The sequence below is a fragment of the Hemiscyllium ocellatum genome, chromosome 7 (assembly GCF_020745735.1).
Source record: "Hemiscyllium ocellatum isolate sHemOce1 chromosome 7, sHemOce1.pat.X.cur, whole genome shotgun sequence".
Classification (NCBI taxonomy): domain Eukaryota; kingdom Metazoa; phylum Chordata; class Chondrichthyes; order Orectolobiformes; family Hemiscylliidae; genus Hemiscyllium; species Hemiscyllium ocellatum.
Window position 1 is genome coordinate 82,963,480 of NC_083407.1, and position 17,955 is coordinate 82,981,434.

Sequence of the window (17,955 nt, forward strand, 5' to 3'; positions counted from 1 at the left end):
AGTCCCCTGCAACCGCAGATTGCGGTGGTTCACGGACTCCCAGCCCAACTGCTTGTTCTGTGGTGCTGTGGAGTCCGTGGACCACGTGAATGTTGGGTGTGGGTGTTTGCACTCCCTTTTTGATTTTCTTAAAAACCTTCTCCTCTGTTTTTGGTTGCACTTCAGTCGCACGCTCCTGATCTTCGGGCACCCGGTGCGAAGGAGGGAGGGCAGGTCTGAAGACCTCCTCGTGGGTCTGCTCCTGGGCCTGGCCAAACTGGCCATAAACAGGTCCAGGCAGCGGGTCGTTAGGGCCGACTGCCTGCCCCTCTTCCGCGGTTATGTTAGGCCCGGGTGTCCTTGGAGAAGGAGCACGCGGTGTCCACCAACACCCTGGAGTTGTTCAGGGAGAGGTGGGCGCCGCAGGGAGTGGAGCGCATCATTTCCCCCTCCAACGCTATTTTAATTTAGTCCTTGCCCTCCCTTTCACTGTTTTGATCACACAGCATTGCCCTTTGATGTGAAGGGCACTGCTTGTCACTGGCCACTCGGGTGTTTTCCTACTTTTCCTGGTGGTGGAAATTGAGTAAAGATTTGTACACCTTGTGTCTCTCACTGTGTCTCACACCTGCACACACACACCATGGGTGCTGGGGATAAAAATAATAAGCACTACCGCAGAAGAAAAAAAGAAAGAAAAAAAATATAATCAGGAGACCCCCTTCACTTTTTAAAAAAAACAGTTCATTTCCCCCTCCAATTCTATTTTGATTTAGTCCCTGCCCTCCCCTTCACTGTTTTGATCACACAGCATTGCCCTTTGATGTGAAGGGCACTGCTTTGGCACTGGACCACTTGGGTGTTTTCCCTGTCAAGAGTTGGATCAGTGTGAGTGTGTGCACGGACTCTCCTTGAAGGTGTCAGAGGGGAAGGGGACTATCCCTGGACTAGCTGCCCCACATCTCGAGAGAGAGGAAGGAAGGAAGAAGAAGGAAGACAGAAGAAAGGTGGTGGTGGTGGTGGGAGGAGGTGAGAGCTTTGAGTCCTGGGCCTAGTTTTGGAGTTGCAGCCTTGGCCTCGCCCAGGTCAAGTGAGTGTTTCAGCTGACCTGGGGCCCACTCCCACTGCTGGTCTCTGGGACCCCGCCCGGGCCTGCCTCCACCACCGCTGCCTGGGACTCGCCTGAGGCCCCTTCCCACAACCTCCACCACTGCTGCCTGGGACTTGCCTGGGAGTCCCTCCCCAACAGGTCTGCCTCCACCGCTGGGACCGAAGACCTGCCTCAACTGCTGCTGTCGCCTGAGGCCTGCCTCCACCGTCGCTGCCTGGGACTCGCCTCGGGTGACTGGCCTTGGGCACATCCCCAGGACTTCAGCCACTGCTACTGCCACGGGCCCACCTACACCAGAGTGTGGCGAGCCCGAAGGTCGCAGGGCCCAGCCACAGCTACGCCGGGGTAGCCGCTGCCTTAGGCCCGGCTGTCCCAACCCGGCCGCAATCACAACCCCCTTCAGGCACATGACTAAACGCCTGGGGGTAAAGGCCTATCTCCACACCCACATGTCCATCGAGGCCTGCAGCAAGGCCATGGCTAGCGTAGTTGGCCCACTGGCCATCATCGCTGCGGCCTGCATGTACGGGAAGGCTGTTTTCTTCCTTAAGACTGAGCAGGCGGTCCACCTGGCCGTGGTGAGGGGGCTCACTGTGGGCGGGACACATCTGCCTGTAGACCCTTTGGAGGTCACGGCCCAGAGGGTAGTGATCTCCAACGTTCCACACGTCATTGCCAGTGAGCTCCTTCTTCCCCACCTCATCACCTTGGGGGAGATCCGGTCAGGGGTCCAACCACTCCTGCTCGGTCTTAAGGACCCCGCCCTCCAGCACATACACTCCATCCGACGCCAGGTGTTAATTTGCCTGGCCCAGGTGGTGGTCAGGGAAGGCTCTTTCACAATCCTCCACGAGGGCACAGCTTACCACGCCTTCTGGACAGCGTGTGGTGCCACCTGTGCCGCGAGATGGGGCATATTAGGAAGAACTGCCCTACCCAGAAGGCTGCCCAGCCAACACCAATGGCTGGGGGTGGCGCCACCGCACCCACTCCCCCTAAGTCAACACCACAAGCCCCGGCACCGGGGGCTAAGCCGGAGGCTCCCAATGCCTCAGCCTCTGGCAGGGAGGGGGGTGAGCATCCGACCGGACGGAAGGCGCCCAAGAAGACGCAACGTGTCAGGCCCGCCCACGGGGAAACGTCCCCGTCCCCGTCCCGCCCTGGCACGACAATGCCCCTGCGGCCGTGCCAGCGTCGCCCCGGCGCGAGAACCCTGGCCCCACTGACCCCAGCCCCAACCCCAGCCCCAACTCCGACCCTGTTACAGAAACCCCTGGGGCCTCAACACCTGCCCCTGGCACCGGGGTCCGGGGGCCACCCAGCCATCCCCTGGCACTAACCTGGGGTAACCACCACTGCCTTCCCTCCTGCAGCAACCGTGTCTCTGGGCCCCAGAGAAGGAACTGGGCCCTTGCCCTGCCTGTCATCACCTGATAAACCATGGGCGGGGCAGGAAGTGACATGGCTGACCCTCCTTACCCTGGCCACGCCCCCTGTCTTCCCCAGCCAATCGTATTCCGGGAAAGGCTGGGGGGGAGGGGGACCTCGGGCCACATGACCACAAAGGCAGACAGGGAGGGGAAGGCCCATAAATTCCCCCTGCCTCTCTGGGGGAAGAGGTATTGGACCTCGGAGGGGAGAGATACTCTAGCAGTGTGCCAGTGGTGCTGCCTCTTTCCAGGGGATGAGCTGATGGTGTCTCTTCACTGTCCTGCACCATGGCCTGACCTGCCTAAACCCCCCAGGGGCTACAGCTGGGCCTTCCACTGCCATAACTCCTCCAGCCCCTGGGGAGGATTTTAATAACTACATGGGCTGTGGTGCAGATGACAGTGTTGTATTCTCTGCTGGGTTGTCGAGCAGTGGAGGGGAGGAAGGTGTTATCCTTGCTCCTCCCTCACAGACTGTTTGTTTTTCCAGGGGCCTTGGCCCTGGGGGAGGACCTTTTCCCTGAGGAACCGGGTGTCCTGGTGTCGGGAGAGGAGTGGGGCCCTGAGCCTCTGCTGCCTGACGGCCTGAACTCGGGGTGTTCTGGGAAGGGGTGCGCCGAGGAAGGTACTGCTGGTGACCCTGGGGTGTGGTCACTGGAGGTTTGAGGCCAGTTGGCGGTGCCAGACCAGGCCCCATCCTCTCGGTGGGGGAAGGGTCAGTGACCTCCCGGAGGAGGGTTCAGGATCGGTGGCGGACACTGGGGACAACTCAGTGTTGTGGACTCTGTTGTGTACAGAGTGGACAACCAGCGACATTTTTGAGTCCCAGGTGCCCCCCACCGATCTCCCCCTCATCCCGCTTGAGGAACTCCGGGGGTTTGTTGAGGAAACTCGGAGTCGCCGGGATAGAGCCCAACTGGCGCTCGACCACTGGAGCTCCTTTGAAAGAGTTTACTGGTCGTCCCACGCTGTGCGCTAGGTGCCTGGGCTTGACGTGAACGAGCGAAAGCGTGTCAGGAACTTCCTGGGAGCACTTCTGGTGAGGGCGAGGGACTTCTGTGCCCCTCTCTTGTCCTCCCAGTAAATATGTATATAGTTTTTGTTAACTGTGTGTACTAGTGGTGGTTGCACTATGCTTCCAACATGGAGACAACTATAGCCAGCCTCACCATCAACAGCAGCAGGGAGTCACAGCGCAGATTCCAGACCCCCTCAGTCCTTCGGGACGGGAGGTATGCGGTGTACTTCCTGCAAGAAACCCACACTACCCCGGGAGACGAAGCCCCCTGGCTCCTGGAGTGTCGAGGGGGGCTGTTTACATGAGTCACCTCACCCGCAGATCTGGCGGGGTGGCTATCTTGTTGGCCCCGCATTTTCAGCCGGAGATCTTGGGGGGTCAGGTAGTCAGTGCCAGGCCGTTTGCTTCACCTGACGGTTTGGCTAGGGGGGCGCGGTGCTTCACTTGGTGAACGTCTACGCTCCCCTGGCCGGGCCGAGGCAAGCGAGCTTCTTCGAAGAAGTGTCCGCTCACCTTGCTTCCATCGACGCGAACCAGTGCGTCGTCCTCGGGGGAGATTTTAACTGCGTCCTCAAGGACAGGGACCACGGTGGTGCCCGCACGAGTTCGGCGTCGGGGAGGAGGTTGGGGGACTTGGTCAAGTCCTTCGACCTGGTGGACGTCTGGCAGAATCTCCATCCTGACTCCATCGCCTTCACCTTCGTGAGGCCTGGGGTCGGAGCGCCCAGAATCGACCGCCTGTATGTTTCGCAGGTGTACGCCTCCTGTTTTCCTAAGGCCTCCACGCGGCAGGTGTCATGCACGGACCATCACCTGGTGTGGGCGGAACATCCTTCCATTCGGCGCCAGGCTGGGCTCCACGTACTGGCATCTTAACAACCTGCTGCTGGAGGACGAGTGGTTCTGGGACTCGTTTCGTCGTTTCTGGGCCGGCTGGAGAAGGAAGCGGGGAAGCTTTCCCTCACTGAGGCTATGGTGGGATGTGGGCAAGGCTCACGTCCGCGTCTTCTGTCAGGAGTATGCGAGGAGGTCGACAAAGAGGCGGAAATCCAGGATCGGGGAGTTGGAGAGGGAGATGCTCGACCTGGAGTCACGCCTCGGTCAGCCCGACGCGGACCCGGCCCTGCGCGGGGTGTACGAAGAGAAGAAGGCCGCGCTCCGGGACCTGCAGCTCGTCGGGGCTCGGGGCGCGTACGTGAGGTCACGGATCCAGCTCCTCCGGGACCTGGACAGCGGCTCCCCCTTCTTCTACTCGCTGGAAAAAAGGCGTGGCACCCGTCAGCAGCTCCTTGTGCTGCTGGCCGACAACAGGACCCTCGTCTCGGATCCGGAGGGTATCAGGGCCCACAGTCTATCCTATTACACGGCTCTAACCTCTCCGGATCCGTCCAGCGAGGATGCTCAGAGTTCTGTGGGAGGACCTGCCGCAGCTCAGCCCGGAGGACATCGGAAGGCTCGACGCTCCCATCACTTAAGAGGAACTGACCAGCGCTCTCGAGGGGCAAATCCCCGGGGCTGGACGGGCTGACTGTGGAGTTCTTCAGGGCGTTCTGGGACGTCCTGGGGAGCGACTACGCACAGGTCCTGGGGAGTGTCTAAATGCCGGAGAGCTGCCCCTTTCTTGGCGCAGGGCGGTCATCGTCCTGCTGCCAAAGAAGGGGGACCTTTGTTCTTTGAAGAACTGCCGTCCGGTCTCCCTCCTCAGCACAGACTACAAAATCTTCGCCAGGGTGTTGTCTTCTCGCCTGGCTTCCGTGCTGGCCCACACGATTCACCCGGACCAGTCCTACACGGTCCCGGGCCGGAGGATACACGACAACGTCCACCTGGTCCGGGACCTGATCCATTTCTGTCGACAGGCTGGTCTGCCGAGCGCCTTCTTGTCTCTCAACCAGGAGAAGGCATTCGACAGGGTCGATCACGAGTACCTGCTCGGGACTCTGCGGGCATTTGGGTTCAGGACGCAGTTCGTCGCCCAGATCCAACTTTTGTACGCCGCCGCAGAGTGTCTGGTTAAAGTTAACGGGTCCCTGACGGCGCCCCTTCGCTTCGGGAGAGGAGTGCGTCAGGGCTGCCCCCTGTCCGGCCAGCTGTATTCCCTGTGCGTGGAGCCTTTCCTGCGCCTCTTGCGGAGGAGGTTGTCGGGGCTGGTTCTGCGCGGCGCGGGCACGGGGGTGGTCCTCTCGGCCTATGCCAACAACGTGCTCCTCGCTTTCACCGACCCAGCTGACCTGGGGAGGATGCACGAGTGCCAGGCCGTGTACTCGGCAGAGTCTTCCGCCAGGATCAACTGGGCCAAATGTTCCGGGCTACTGGTGGGTCCGTGGCGGGTGGACTACCTGCCGGAGGAGTTTCGGGGGTTCAGCTGGAGTACCACCCATCTCCTCTACCTGGGGGTCTACCTCAGCCCGACCGAATCCTGGCCAGCCAACTGGCAGGAGCTGGAGGCCAAAGTCTCGGCTCGCCTAGGCCGCTGGACAGGACTGCTCCGAATGCTATCTTACAGGAGCCGAGTGCTGTCATAAACCAGCTGGTGGCCGCTATGCTGTGGTACCGGCTGGTCACTTTGGTCCCTCCTCCTGGCTTTGTCGCTGACATCCAGAGAACGTTGGTCGACTTCTTCCGGGACAAAAAAATGCACTGGGTCACTGCGCAGGTGCTGAGTCTCCCTATTGAGGAGGGCGGTCAGTCGCTGGTGTGCGTCCGCACCCAGGTCGCGACCTTCCGCCTTCAGACCTTGCAGCAATACCTTTACGTTGAGCCTCCTCCTAGGTGGTGCGCCCTGGCGACGTATTTTTTCCGCCAGGTGCGTAACCTCAACTACGACACGCAGCTTCTGTTCGTCGACCGTGACGGTTTGGAGGTCGCCCTCAAGGTGCTGCCTGTCTTTTACCAGGACCTGATCACTGTCTGGAACATGGTCGAATCGCGCCGCGCTTACCCTCCATCAGGAGTAGCGGCTGTCGTCAGGGAACCGTTGCTCAGGAATCCACACCTCCGTGCTCGCGGGTTCGAGTGGCTGTCGGAGGGGAGGGCCGTGGCGGCGAGGGTTACCAGGGTCGGGGACGTGCTGGGTGCCGGAGGCCTGAGCTAGACGTTGCCGCAAGACATAGCCGCAAGACATAGCGAGCAGGGCAGCAGTAGACATCCGGTACGTGGCCACCGCAATCTGACGCCTTAAAACGGCGGTGCTCGGACCCGATGTAGTGCACCAGTTGGAGGACGCTCAGGTGTGCGGTGGGATCCCATCCACACTCACCCCAACCCGGACGGAATTTCACATTGGCCCCAAGGTCCCATACTTCCCGCGGGAGCCTGTGCCCCACAACCTGAGCCGCCTCCGGAATTTTAATTTTGTTCCTTTCAAGGACATAAAAAGGCGTGCCCTGTATCGACTGCTGCTGCACACCGTCCACCTCTTCTCCCTCATCCATGCCCATTTGCCACCAGGCAGTGAGGATCCCCAGTGGAGGGCTCTCTACGCAGGAGTCCTCCCCCTTTTCTCTCGGGGATCTGGGGTGGAGGGTGCTGCATGCAGCAGTCCCCTGCAACCGCAGATTGCGGTGGTTCATGGACTCCCAGCCCAACTGCTTGTTCTGCGGTGCTGTGGAGTCCGTGGACCATGTGTATATTGGGTGTGGGCGTTTGCACTCCCTCTTTGATTTTCTGAAAAACCTTCTCTGCTTTTGGTTGCACTTCAGTCCCATGCGCCTGACCTTCGGGCACCCGGTACGGAGGAGGGAGGGCAGGTCTGAAGACCTCCTCGTGGGTCTGCTCCTGGGCCTGGCCAAACTGGCCATAAACAGGTCCAGGCAGCGGGCCGTGGAGGGGTCGTTAGGGCTGACTGCCTGTCCCCCTTCCGCGGTTACGTTAGGGCCCAGGTGTCCTTGGAGAAGGAGTACGTGGTGTCCACCAACACCCTGGAGTTGTTTAGGGAGAGGTGGGTGCCGCAGGGAGTGGAGTGCATCATTTTCCCCTCCAACTCTATTTTGATTTAGTCCCTGCCCTCCCCCTCCCCTGTTTTGATCACGCAGCATTGCCCTTTGAGAAGGGCACTGCCTGTCACTGCCCACCCGGGTGTTTTCCTATCTTCCTGGTGGTGGTAATTGAATAAAAGATTCATGCACTTTGTGTCTCTGACTGTGTCTCACACCTGCACGCACACACCAGGAGTGCTGGGGACAAAAAATAAGCACTACCGCAGTTAGGCGGTAGTGTGGGGGGGGGAAAAAGCGAAGCGTCAGAGATTTTAAAAAAAACATGGCTAACCAAAAGTGAAACTGATTTGATGACCCTTTGATGTGAAGGACGCCGCTTGTCACTGGCCACTTGGGTGTTTCCTTTCTTTCTGGGGCTGGAAACTGGAAAAAAAGAAAACAGTTCCTTTTCCCCCTCCAATTCTATTTTGATTTAGTCCCTGCCCTTCCCCTTCACTGTTTTGATCACACAGCATTGCCCTTTGATGTGAAGGGCACTGCTTCTCACTGGCCACCCGGGTGTTTTCCTATCTTCCTGGTGGTGGAAATTGAATAAAGATTCGTGCACTTTGTGTCTCTCACTGTGTCTCACAACTGCACACACACGCACACCATGGGTGCTGGGGAAAAATAAGCAGTTAGGTGGTAATGTGGGGGTCAAAAAATATTAATATTGTTTTACTTTATTTTAGAATTTATGCTGTTAACCTCTTTGGATCTCTCTCTTTGTTGAGACTAGAGGTTAAAAAAGTTATGTAAGATCTCTGTTCTTCCCAGTCCACGGGTAGCTGTGGGCTCGCTATGCAGGGAGCTTGTCTGGGAATGTCCATGGGCTCCCACAGAATGGTTCCCTTATTCAAACACATTCAGAAGACTCACCACTGCCCAGATATGTGCCTAACATCATGTTGCTCAGCAGGATGTCCTGAAAAGAGGTGGCATAAGTTCTTAGTGGCTTTCCAGCCATGTGCCAAACCTCCCTTTGCTTTCATTAACCCCAGCTTTCGGCTAGGAAAACAAGAGCTTAATTTTTCTTCTATAATTTGTTTGCTTTAAAACTAATTACATTTACCATTTTGAGTTCATAAATCTTTCCATAGATAAGTGTACTCCACTCATCATGGCATTTCAAATTGGAAACTTGATTAATATTCTAACACTATCGATTTTTGAGAAGATTTGTGGCTCAGGTTGAGGTTCTGGAGGTAGGTTTGCTCACTGAGCTGGAAGATTCACTTCCAGACATTTTGTCACCCTACTAGGTAACATCTTCAATAGGCCTGTGTTTCCATAGATATTAAACTCTGGAAATAAAACCGTTGGTGCATTTATTCTCTGAGGTGGAGCAATAAAGCTCAGAAGAGACACTGTTCATGATTCTTGATTTCTATTTATATGTTTGGGTTGGTTATGTCATTTCCTGTGGTGATGTCATTTCCTGTTCTTTTTCTCCAGGGGTGGTAGTTGGTGTCTAACTTGATGTGCTTGTTCAAAGGGTTCCGGTTGGAATGCCATGCTTCTAGGAATTCTCATGTGTGTCTCTGGCTTGTCCTAGGATGGATGTGTTGTCCCAGTCGAAGTGATGTCCACCTTATCTGTCTGTAGGGATACTAGTCAGAGAGGGTCATGTAATTTTTGTGGCTTGTTGATGTTCATGTATCCTGGTGGCTAGTTTTCTGCCCGATTGTCCAATGTAGTGTTTGTTACAGTTCTTGCACGGTATTTTTAAAAGACATTAGTTTGATTCTTGTCTGTATAGTTCAAGTTCATTTGCTGCTGTTTTAGTGTGTTGGTGGGTTTGTGGGCTACCCCAAGGGGTCTGAGAAGTCTTACAAAGAAACATAGAAACATAGAAAAATACAGTGCAGTTCAGGCCCTTTGGCCCTCAATGTTGCGCTGATCCAAGCCCATCTAACCTATACTAGCCCACTATCCTCCATATGCCTATCCAATGCCTGTTTAAATGCCCATAAAGAGGGAGAGTCCACCACTGCTACTGGCAGGGCATTCCATGAACTCACAACTCGCTGAGTAAAGAATCTACCCCTAACATTTGTCCTATACCTACCACCCCTTAATTTAAAGCTATAATTTATGTCTCAGAAATGACTGTCAGACTACTTGGACCTCTTGGCATCATGGTATCCCACAAGCCCAGCCTAGACTCCTGATCCTATGGTACTGGCTTTTAACCCATCTATCTATGAGTATCACTGACATAACCTCAGTGCTTGCTTTAAGAAGTCCAGCAGATTTTATAATTAAGGCTTAATACATGTATTAAAGGCAGAATAACTCTCCGTGGGTAGAGAGTAAGTGCAATCCCAAAATCATTTTTATAATGTTACATTTTTTAGGGAACTATGTTCAATTGAGAGTTTGTTTTGATGGCATTCATTCTGAAAATTTTTTGCATTGGTAGTTCAGATAAGATGGGAATTTGAAGTACGAGGAAGAGAGAAAGGAAAGGTCACACTGCTATATGTTATTGCCCTCTGGTGGCTAGAAGTCATTCCCATGTGAATAAAATCTTCCTGATGAAGGGCTTATGCTCGAAACGTCGAATTCTCTATTCCTGAGATGCTGCCTGGCCTGCTGTGCTTTGACCAGCAACACATTTGCACCCATGTGAATAAAGCCAATTTCTTGATACGTATTTTGCAGCCTGATTTCATGTTTGTATTAAATCCCAACATTTCCTTATCGGTGTTGTTAATGTGATCAGCTCATGAGCCAAGCTGAAAATAAATACTACCGACTGATGAAGGGCAGACTAACAGTAATATTCCCGTATATTTATCAATTTTTATGTCAGTAGCGACCAAAATAAAAACAGTTCTTGGCATCATATCAGCTACTGTGAGTAAAATATCTTACCAATCTGCAGCAGAATTGGGTGACAAATGCAGCAAGACCCATCTCAACGTCTGAAGCAAACTTGCACCAGCTTTAATGTTTTTCATGAGTGGCATAACAAGGTTCCCACTGGACAATGCCAAATTCCAATTGACGATGGTTAGTGCTTATTGCTAACATCTCAATTCATCTCTTTAATAATCAGCCTCCCACCTTATCAAATTTGCCAAACAAGCTCAATATCAGCAAAACCTGATGAGAGTAACCAATGGATTCAGCTCACTGCTTGCTCTGAATAATCTCCATGTTGGAAACCAGGCATCAATATCTCAAGGCATGCACCTTGGGCACAGGCTACATGCACCTCCTGTCCTCAGACATTAGCATCTGACATGTGGCAGCCTTTAAATACAGTCTTGGTGTATCTCATCCACTTGCAAGACTGTTCTGCACTTCAGTGCTACATCTCAGTCTCCACTAGAAACTGTTATTGCAATGCTGCAGCAAGGACACTGTGCAGGCAGGGACAAGCACCCAGCTCATGGACTGGACCAGGCTACATGTGCAGGCTTTCTGCTTCCTCCTGTGGTGCTGACTCAGTTTGAGCTGACCTAGATGCTTAAAGGATCTCTGCTTGCATTGCCTTGCCTTACTTTCTTGAGCTTTGCTCCCTCAGCTAGAAATATATCCTCATATGACTGCTGTCACGCCAGGCCGTTTAGTGTAGACACAAGCCAGGAAACCTGTCATGGTCATCGGCAGGCCTCAGGCAAGCCAAGGGGGAATAGTGTTAACTCAGAGGATCCTGGCACAGTAAGTGAAGAGCAGCCTCCGATACCAGTGCAGGCCTTGCTTGGGATAGTCAGAGTCAGGATTCTCTCCACATAAGGGGAGACTTAGGTGGAAACCTCGGAACGTTCTGGTGTCATGGCTGACACTGCCAGTCCTGTATTTGCATAGCCCCCTCCACCAGTTCCTTCAGGATCATCTCGACGAAGTGGGACCCTGTCTGCCGTTGTCCAGCGCAAAATGTCAGAAACTGTGTAGGACAGCTCCAGACTGATAGGGCTTGTCTTTGCCCTGATGCACAGCAAGTTTCAAAGGATGTACGGGTGCAAGGGATGCAGGAGATATCCACTGTGTGCCGAATTGTTCCAGAAATAGCCCATCGTAAGATGGGGCAGCAATCAGATCGGAAGAAGGCCATTAGAGCATGGTGGGCAATTAATAAGGCAAATTTGGTGAGACATGGCAAGAGAGCTTGCTAGGCCTCATGGTGACTAACTTTCCAAAACATCTCGACCCAATTTGAACATAGGACAAATAAAATGTGAGATTTAACTCTATATGTTTTCTGGTGGACCATTCGTGCTCATTAAGGAGATGGTGGCAAGATGTAATGCCCTTGAACTTATAATCCAGAACCCCAACCTAATGTCCTGGAGACATGCTACAATGTTAATGTCCCTGGACTAGGAATCTAAAACTAATGTTATGGGTACATGGCTCAAATTGCACCATGGCAGATGGAGAAATTTGAATTCAATAAAAATCTGGAATAAAAAGGCTAGCCTAATGAAGACCACGTAACCTCTGTCAATTGTTGTAAAAGCACATTGGTTTACTAACATGCTTTAGGGAAGGAAATCTAACATCCTTACCTGATTTGGCTTACATGTGACTCCAGTCCCACAGCAATGTGCTGGACTCTTCACTGCCCTCTGGGCAATGAAGGATGGACAATAAATGCAGACCTAACCAGTGATGCTCACATCCCATTAAAGAATTTTAAGAAAAATATTAATGTGGAGGATGTGCTGAAAAATGAAATGGGGACCATTAGTGGATTAAATGTTGGGCTGGGAGAGACACAGCTCCCCTTAGCTGTGCAATAAAGTAAGTGCAAAATGTTTAACTTCCCTCTCGGATGGAAGCCATCAGTATTCCCTGAAAGGAAAATTAAAACACTGACCTCTGCATGAACACTTCAAACTACAATTGTTCATGGTCGAATTCAGAAAAGAGCTGAAAACGCTTTTGGCTGTCTTTGTGCATGTACAATGAAGCTAATATCAGTTTAGACATGCACTCTTAATGTTTAAAGAGGATCCCTAACCAATATGGCAATTGGTCCACTTGTGGCTTCGAGTATGCTTCTGCTCACTATTTTAGACCCCTAGACAGAAACATCATCCAATTGCTCGACAATATAATTCAGTTTTACAGCCCGCAATGATGGGTTTTTGCAGTTACTCCCCACTGTGATGAATTCTTTTAATTTGTCTTCAGTTGCTTTCAACCTTGCTTGCTCTGTTATGAGATCTCATTTCTTTTTTGTGTTCTAATATTGGAAGGATTTGTCACAGTTGCAATTAACTTCTATACCTATGTTCATTTATAATTGCCTTCAATGAAAGTGAAGCACCATTTACTATGCTTCAACAATGTTCATCACCCCAGTCTTCAGAACCTTTCTCCCTCCTGTAATCATTATCCACAATGGCTTCTCTTGTCTTACTTAATCAGGTTTTTTTTTCCTTAAAATCAACAGACATCAGCACTCTCATAGTGACCTCTCTCACCCTAGGAACCCACATGAGAAAAATCTTTCAGATTCCCACACCATTGACTCAAAACACAATCAGTGTTCAGTACAATCTGTCTGTTATATTTCTTTCTGTATAATTTACAGTAAGCACAGTTAATCTATTTCTCACGAGAGCCTCAGGCATGTCCTAATTTTCAAACTTACAAGGTTTATTAAACTTGTACAGAAATAGTCATAATATTCTTTCTTTAAAACCTTGACAGTGAGTAGACAAATATGTAGAACAATTTTGATTTATTTCAGATCATATATTGTAAGAATGCATCCACATAAGCTTCAAAAGAGTGAGTTATAGAAACAAAGGAGATTATTATGAATCCCACAAGGTGATGATTAATTACTCACAATATGGCTTCTTTCAATATAAATTCAACAGCAATGCAACAATTTTCTTATATTGTCAGATATTTAATAGTAAAAACAAAATAGATCTTTTACATAACATTTGAACAATCATCTTTTTTTATAACCTACAATATCAAAATTGGATTTTATTTCATATTTCTTTGGATGTGAATATTATTAGCAAGAGTAGCACCTATTATTCATCCCTAATGATTTCTGAAGAAGTGGTGCTGAGCCACCTTCTTGACTGCTGCAGTCCGATTAACTATGTACATCCATGGAGCTGTTAAGGAGTTCTAGGATTTTGACCTACCAACATTGAAGAATTGGTGATATATTTCCAAGTCAGGATAGTGCACGAGTTTAGAAGACGTTGGAAATGGATAACATTGTTCTCCATTTCATTGAGTTCACCTGCTTATGTATCTTGGATATAAATGCTTTATTTTCTCAGAGATCTATTGATGAATTTGCATCCACTCAATAAGTGGAAAACACTTTTGTATTCATTTATGAGATATGAGGGTTAGGATAGCACTATTGCTGATCTGTAACTGCCCATACTGAGTAACTTAATATCATTAGCCTGACTGCTGTGTGCCAGACTGCACTGTTGGACAAGCAATGGATTGAGCAGACTGAGAGCTTGTGATTAGGAGATGTCTTGTTAAAATGCATTCACTCACCTTGACCACCCATACAAGGTCATTACATCTCTTGTAAAATTGCTGCCAAGTCTTCAGGTCCAGATACTGGAAGTCAAACTTCCTGCTCACCTGTTCCACTCCTTTCTGAGGGTCATCCTTGGAGTGTACATAACATTCAAAGTGTATACTCGATTTCACGAAATATGTTGGAGGCTGTCAGACATCTGTTCTGAGATTTTTCCTTTGCAACCTGATGGAATTAATAGATAGAATCCCTACAGTGTGGAGACAAGCCATACTGCACCAATAAATATGCAAGCCTCGACAACGACAACTGCTTGTTGGGGATTGTAGCCAAAGCTTGATTCAGAATTGTTTGGGAACATCAGTTGAAGAGGAAGTGAAAGTGATTGTGTTTTGCACTGGTACTCAGAGGGCAGTACCTAAAAAGTGAACGTTATTGGTGGAGCTAAGTTGTAAGATATGAAACAGTTTGTCATTTCTTGCAACTTAACAAGTTAATGACAATAAAAGCAATTGCAAAATGAGGCATTAAACAGATTTATTGCTGGAGTCTTCACTATTTAATTAATCTATGCAAGAGTGTCTCTATTCCCAGAAAAAGACATAACTAAAAATACTGTTAGAAAGCCTAACAAGCCACCCACTGACTTCATGAAATTTCAGCTAGAAAATCGTGATGTTCCTGCCAATGTTCTCTTCCAAAAAATGCATTAGGGAATAGCAATGTCAGGGAGCTGTAAATGTACACCGTTCAGGTGATTCAACTTAGACAGCTAAAGAACAGTGTCTCGGAAAGTAACAGTGAGAGAAGAGAATACATTTATACTGAAATTATGATTAAAGATCTGCCTGTCAGTTATAAACACCATTTTCATAATTAATTAAATGAATTTTACAAATCAGATTTTGGCCTTTACGCTGTGCTTTTCAAACTGAGATGAGACAACAGCAGAATAGAATGAACAATGTATTTGCATATTGGTATAATGCCTTTGTGATGAAATAATACACAGCAAGATGAAATATATAGATCTTTCCAGATAATATTACTGACAAAAAGAAAATCCCTAATCCAAAAAACCTCAGCAGCAAACTTCCTGTGCCAGCAACATGATGGAAAATGCTTTAGAAACTCAGCAAGTCTGAAATAGGCAATCCAGAACCAGCGTCACAGTTTATAGGTACGGGGTAGGCTATTTAAGACCGGCACAAGGAGCAATTTCTTCACCCAGACATGGCACGCATGCAGAATTCATAGAATGATAGAATTCCCACAGTTTGGAAGTAGGCCATTTGGCTCATCGCATCCAATCCTGTGAAGAGCATCCCACCCACACTCACCTACCAATTGTATCTTATCCCTGTAACACTGCCATTCCCACGGGTAATCCACCTAACCTGCACACCTCTACACAGTATGGGCAATTCAGCATGGCCAATCCACCTATCCTGCATATCCATCACAGTGCCAGGGACCTGGGTTCAATTCCATTCTCACATGACTGTCTGTGCAGAGTTTGCACGCTATAGGGCAATTCAGCTTGGCTAATCCACCTAACCTAACCTAACCTATTCCTGAACTGTGGTAGGAAACTGGAGCATGTGGAGGAAACCCACGCAGACACAGGGAGAATGAGCAAACTCCACACAGCCAGTCACATGAGGATGGAATTGAGCCCAGGTCCCTGGCGCTGCAAGGCAGCAGTGCTACCCATTGAGACACCGTACTGCCCTGTCACAAAATTCTCTCCCACAAAAAGTGGTTGAGGCCAATATGTTGAACATTTTGAAGACAAACTTTAATATTGTTTTAGTGCTAAAGGGATGAAAGGGTATGAGGAGAAAATGGGAACAGGGTACTGAGTTGAGTAGTCAGCCATGATCATAATGAATGATGGAGCAGGCTCGAAGGGCCGAATGACCTACTGCTGCTTCTGTTTCCTGTGTTTCTATCTTTGAAGAGAGAAGACATGGACAGTATGATTCTACAGCCATCCTCTGAACAGCGAGATGGGAATCTCACTCGTAAGTGGTGAGAGGTCTATTTCCAATTACTACCGAATGTCATTTCTCTCCACCCACCAGATAGAAACTGGTTGGTGACAACTCCTGACAAGAAATTCAGCACAACCCTAGTTCACTGTTTTCTCGTCTGGGGCTCCATCTCAGACTGCAGACGTTTTAGGGCACACTCCACAAGAAGCAACTATCCACGAAGGCTGGCATTGGACTATACCAGCCTTTCTGCATCCTCATGGCACATCTCCAACCCACTTACAATACAGTTCTCCACTTCAATGCTTAATGTTAGAGCACCTTACATTGTAATCCTGCTGCCAGGACATTTTATTGAAGTGGACAAGCACCCAAATCATGGATTGGTCCAGGCTACAGAGTAATGCTCCTTGCATGTTTTCTTAGTGATCACTCACTTTGCAGCTACGTGATTGCTCACAGTATCTTTGTTTGCCTTGTCTTGCTTTGTCCCTTTGCTGCCTCAATCAGACCTTAAAGGCTTACAGTGTTCTTGAGCTTTCTGAAAAACCAGGCAGGTTTGTCATGGTTTTCAGTCAATCGCCAATCAAGGAGTGGGAAACATTGCAGCACAGCACTGTGCCACCTTAATGTTACCACCTGCACCGTTTGCCAGCGATGTTCATGGCAAATATGTGTTTCAAGCAATGACAATGTCTGAGACTCTAAAGAGAAGTAGTCCTCAGTCAAGCTAAGAGAGACATCTTTCAGTCGAAGGCACTGGTCAATCACATCGAATGTGAGTCCAGGGCTCGGACACTGTCGGTCACTCAGGGTGTCCAGAGTCAGGATGCTCTTACCTCCATAATCCACGGAGTGGGCTACAGTCAATTCTGAAAGTTCAGTTGAAACAATCTGGGGAGTCACAGTGAGTCAATTAGGGAGCTGCACAGCCAAAGATCTGTTCATTCATCAGTTGGGGCTGTCTCTCGAAGTCAGTTGGAGAGGGAGGCAATGGACTACAGTCAGTCCTGGGGAGATGTCCAGGGAAAGTCAAAGGGGTTTATCAGGGGCCATTGCTGTGATAAATAAGCTTGGAACTCAGTTGTGTGCATTGGAGGCAGCATACTGGGATAATAGGTATGAAGGAGGGCTAACTCAACAGAAAAGGGGGAAGGTGATAGAGCATGAAGTGTTATGGCCATTGCCAGATGGGGGTAACATCGAAGGTAACCATTTTGGTCATGATGAGGTGACAGTTCACTACTGCATCTGGCATGATTACATGGATTACTTGAGAATCAAGAAGAACAGTTAAATAAACGGGTAAAGTAGAAATGTGCGAAGGTTTAAAAGTTTTATTTAGTTTGAAAATCTCTCTACTTCACCAGTTATGTGGCTGATAAGTACACCAGCCCCGGCCATGGTTCAGGTGATGTTAGAAATCCCATTGCCTCCAGGCTGAGTCCAGTCCTCACTGAATTGGAACCATTTTTCTCAACACCAGTCTTTCTGCCACACATTCATTTCTCTAATCTGATTTATCCCGTATTAATTTGCACATGGCTCAAGACATAATCTAGAGATTATTATTTTTGAGGTTCTGCTCTTTAATTTAGTGCCTAGCTCTTTGTGCTGACTATGCAAGACGTTCTGCTTTATCTTGCCTACATCCATATCTACATGAGCCATGTCGACTGATAGTCACCTACCTACAGCAAGCTTCTCTCCAAGTCAGAGCAAAAGTCCTGAAGCCTGGACACTAGTCCAGTGACACATGGATCGGAACTCATGCTCTTTGCTGTGAAGAACAGTGTCAATCTCTCACACTGTCCCTAATACCACTCTGTCTCTTCTTGTTTCATCTCACTTGAATGGCTTCCTGTACCATGCTGCCATGATTTTGCCCCATTGCCATCAGAAGGCCCACAGATGCAACTTCATCGTGCTTCTCTTAGAGCTGCGGGCCCTCTGCCTCTATCATGA